This window comes from Heterodontus francisci, unplaced genomic scaffold (assembly GCF_036365525.1).
Source record: "Heterodontus francisci isolate sHetFra1 unplaced genomic scaffold, sHetFra1.hap1 HAP1_SCAFFOLD_1146, whole genome shotgun sequence".
Taxonomy (NCBI): domain Eukaryota; kingdom Metazoa; phylum Chordata; class Chondrichthyes; order Heterodontiformes; family Heterodontidae; genus Heterodontus; species Heterodontus francisci.
In genome coordinates, this window is record NW_027141149.1 from 132,501 (window position 1) to 137,500 (window position 5,000).

Consider the following 5,000-nt stretch of genomic DNA (forward strand, 5'->3'; position numbering starts at 1 on the left):
CTCGGGTGGACTCTTGGAATAAACGTCCAAGTCCCGACTTGCCACCTCCTACTACTGTGCAGATACCCCGCCAACCCCCAGCCACCCGAATGACAAGCGTCCGATCAGCGGGACGAATTTGACAACTCTGGCCGGACCTCTGGAACTCCATCCCGGGTAACCGGGGCAAATTTTTCCGCTTGATCGCCCTTCCACTGGTTAACCATTTGCCCTTTCGGACTTAGTCTCTGGACATTATTCGACGGATTTTCTGGTTAACCATTTGCCCTTTCGGACTTAGTCTCTGGGCATTATTTTCGACTTTTTGGTTAATGATTTCACACTTTTTACTTACTTTTGCGCTTTTTGGTTAATGATTACTCTGCTTACTGGTTAATTATTTGCCCTTTCGGACTTAGTCTCTGGACATTATTTTCGAGTTTTTGGTTAATGATTTCACACTTTTAACATATTTTTGCGCTTTTTGGTTAATGATTACTCTGCTTACTGGTTAACCATTTGCCCTTTCGGACTTAGTCTCTGCACATTATTTTCGACTTTTTGGTTAATGATTTCACACTTTTAACATATTTTTGCGCTTTTTGGTTAATGATTTCATACTTTTTACTTACTTTTGCGCCTTTTGGTTAATGATTACTCTGCTTACTGGTTAACCATTTGCCCTTTCGGACTTAGTCTCTGGACATTATTTTCGAGTTTTTGGTTAATGATTTCACACTTTTTACTTACTTTTGCGATTTTTGGTTAATGATTACTCTGCTTACTGGTTAACCATTTGCCCTTTCGGACTTAGTCTCTGGACATTGTTTTCGACATTTTGGTTAATGATTTCACACTTTTAACTTAATTTTGCGATTTTTGGTTAATGATTACTCTGCTTACTGGTTAACCATTTGCCCTTTCGGACTTAGTCTCTGGACATTGTTTTCGACATTTTGGTTAATGATTTCACACTTTTAACTTAATTTTGTGCTTTTTGGTTAATGATTTCATACTTTTTACTTACTTTTGCGATTTTTGGTTAATGATTACTCTGCTTACTGGTTAACCATTTGCCCTTTCGGACTTAGTCTCTGGACATTATTTTTGGGTTTTTGGTTAATGATTTCACACTTTTTACTTACTTTTGCCCTTTTTGGTTACTGATTACTCTGCTTACTGGTTAACCATTTGCCCTTTCGGACTTAGTCTCTGGACATTATTTTCGAGTTTTTGGTTAATGATTTCACACTTTTAACATATTTTTGCGCTTTTTGGTTAATGATTACTCTGCTTACTGGTTAATTATTTGCCCTTTCGGACTTAGTCTCTGCACATTATTTTCGAGTTTTTGGTTAATGATTTCACACTTTTAACATATTTTTGCGCTTTTTGGTTACTGATTTCATACTTTTTACTTACTTTTGCGCCTTTTGGTTAATGATTACTCTGCTTACTGGTTAACCATTTGCCCTTTCGGACTTAGTCTCTGGACATTATTTTCGAGTTTTTGGTTAATGATTTCACACTTTTTACTTACTTTTGCGATTTTTGGTTAATGATTACTCTGCTTACTGGTTAACCATTTGCCCTTTCGGACTTAGTCTCTGGACATTATTTTCGGGTTTTTGGTTAATGATTTCACACTTTTTACTTACTTTTGCGATTTTTGGTTAATGATTACTCTGCTTACTGGTTAACCATTTGCCCTTTCGGACTTAGTCTCTGGAGATTATTTTCGAGTTTTTGGTTAATGATTTCACACTTTTTACTTACTTTTGCGATTTTTGGTTAATGATTACTCTGCTTACTGGTTAACCATTTGCCCTTTTGGACTTAGTCTCTGGACATTATTTTCGGGTTTTTGGTTAATGATTTCACACTTTTTACTTACTTTTGCGATTTTTGGTTAATGATGACTCTGCTTACTGGTTAACCATTTGCCCTTTCGCACTTAGTCTCTGGAGATTATTTTCGACTTTTTGGTTAATGATTTCACACTTTTAACTTAATTTTGTGCTTTTTGGTTAATGATTTCATACTTTTTACTTACTTTTGCCCTTTTTGGTTAATGATTACTCTGCTTACTGGTTAACCATTTGCCCTTTCGGACTTGGTCTCTGGACATTATTTTCGAGTTTTTGGTTAATGATTTCACACTTTTTACTTACTTTTGCGATTTTTGGTTAATGATTACTCTGCTTACTGGTTAATTATTTGCCCTTTCGGACTTAGTCTCTGGACATTGTTTTCGACATTTTGGTTAATGATTTCACACTTTTAACTTAATTTTGTGCTTTTTGGTTAATGATTTCATACTTTTTACTTACTTTTGCGATTTTTGGTTAATGATTACTCTGCTTACTGGTTAACCATTTGCCCTTTCGGACTTAGTCTCTGGACATTATTTTTGGGTTTTTGGTTAATGATTTCACACTTTTTACTTACTTTTGCCCTTTTTGGTTACTGATTACTCTGCTTACTGGTTAACCATTTGCCCTTTCGGACTTAGTCTCTGGACATTATTTTCGAGTTTTTGGTTAATGATTTCACACTTTTAACATATTTTTGCGCTTTTTGGTTAATGATTACTCTGCTTACTGGTTAATTATTTGCCCTTTCGGACTTAGTCTCTGCACATTATTTTCGAGTTTTTGGTTAATGATTTCACACTTTTAACATATTTTTGCGCTTTTTGGTTACTGATTTCATACTTTTTACTTACTTTTGCGCCTTTTGGTTAATGATTACTCTGCTTACTGGTTAACCATTTGCCCTTTCGGACTTAGTCTCTGGACATTATTTTCGAGTTTTTGGTTAATGATTTCACACTTTTTACTTACTTTTGCGATTTTTGGTTAATGATTACTCTGCTTACTGGTTAACCATTTGCCCTTTCGGACTTAGTCTCTGGACATTATTTTCGGGTTTTTGGTTAATGATTTCACACTTTTTACTTACTTTTGCGATTTTTGGTTAATGATTACTCTGCTTACTGGTTAACCATTTGCCCTTTCGGACTTAGTCTCTGGAGATTATTTTCGAGTTTTTGGTTAATGATTTCACACTTTTTACTTACTTTTGCGATTTTTGGTTAATGATTACTCTGCTTACTGGTTAACCATTTGCCCTTTTGGACTTAGTCTCTGGACATTATTTTCGGGTTTTTGGTTAATGATTTCACACTTTTTACTTACTTTTGCGATTTTTGGTTAATGATGACTCTGCTTACTGGTTAACCATTTGCCCTTTCGCACTTAGTCTCTGGAGATTATTTTCGACTTTTTGGTTAATGATTTCACACTTTTAACTTAATTTTGTGCTTTTTGGTTAATGATTTCATACTTTTTACTTACTTTTGCCCTTTTTGGTTAATGATTACTCTGCTTACTGGTTAACCATTTGCCCTTTCGGACTTGGTCTCTGGACATTATTTTCGAGTTTTTGGTTAATGATTTCACACTTTTTACTTACTTTTGCGATTTTTGGTTAATGATTACTCTGCTTACTGGTTAATTATTTGCCCTTTCGGACTTAGTCTCTGCACATTATTTTCGAGTTTTTGGTTAATGATTTCACACTTTTAACATATTTTTGCGCTTTTTGGTTACTGATTTCATACTTTTTACTTACTTTTGCGCCTTTTGGTTAATGATTACTCTGCTTACTGGTTAACCATTTGCCCTTTCGGACTTAGTCTCTGCACATTATTTTCGACTTTTTGGTTAATGATTTCACACTTTTAACATATTTTTGCGCTTTTTGGTTAATGATTTCATACTTTTTACTTACTTTTGCGCCTTTTGGTTAATGATTACTCTGCTTACTGGTTAACCATTTGCCCTTTCGGACTTAGTCTCTGGACATTGTTTTCGACATTTTGGTTAATGATTTCACACTTTTAACTTAATTTTGTGCTTTTTGGTTAATGATTTCATACTTTTTACTTACTTTTGCCCTTTTTGGTTAATGATTACTCTGCTTACTGGTTAACCATTTGCCCTTTCGGACTTAGTCTCTGGAGATTATTTTCGAGTTTTTGGTTAATGATTTCACACTTTTTACTTACTTTTGCGATTTTTGGTTAATGATTTCACACTTTTTACTTACTTTTGCGATTTTTGGTTAATGATGACTCTGCTTACTGGTTAACCATTTGCCCTTTCGGACTTAGTCTCTGCACATTATTTTCGAGTTTTTGGTTAATGATTTCACACTTTTTACTTACTTTTGCGATTTTTGGTTAATGATTTCATACTTTTTACTTACTTTTGCGATTTTTGGTTAATGATGACTCTGCTTACTGGTTAATTATTTGTACTTTCGGACTTGGTCTCTGGACATTATTTTCGACTTTTTGGTTAATGATTTCACACTTTTAACATAATTTTGCGCTTTTTGGTTAATGATTACTCTGCTTGCTTGTTACTGATTTCCCCTTTCGGACTTGATCTCTGGCCGTTCTTTTCGACCTTTTTGGATCAGGTTTCCACACTCTGAAATTATTTTGGGCTCACTGATTAGGCGAGATCAAGGGGGCATGCCTGGGCACTTTGGGCTCAGTTTGGGAAGGCGGCGTCCGTGTGCTCCTCCGCCCTTCCCGCACTTGCGGCTAGGTTTGCCAAACTGCGCTGACCCGCAGCCCTGCCTTTTTGCCCACGGCACGGAACGACTCAAGTCTGGCTCCGTTCCAGGCCGTTGCCTCCGGCTGCCCGCCGTCCGGCCGGCCTGGGACGTACCCCGGCTGACGGCGCCGGAGCCCCTCTAGCAGCCACCGGTGCCGCGGGCCAATGGGTCCGGGCGTTCCGGAGCTATCGGTGGGGAAGTGCTCTCCCCTTTTCCTGACGCCGTTCGCCCGAGCAGAGGTGCAGCCTGACGGGACTGCTGTCGCCTTCCGCGGCGCACCGGCCCCTTTCACCTGCCGTCGACCGCGCGGAGCTCGGACCTTCCTCCCCGAAGTTATGGCCCCGGCGCCGGAGGGTTCCCGGGGCCGGGCATTCAGCGGGGTGAGTCTTCACCTT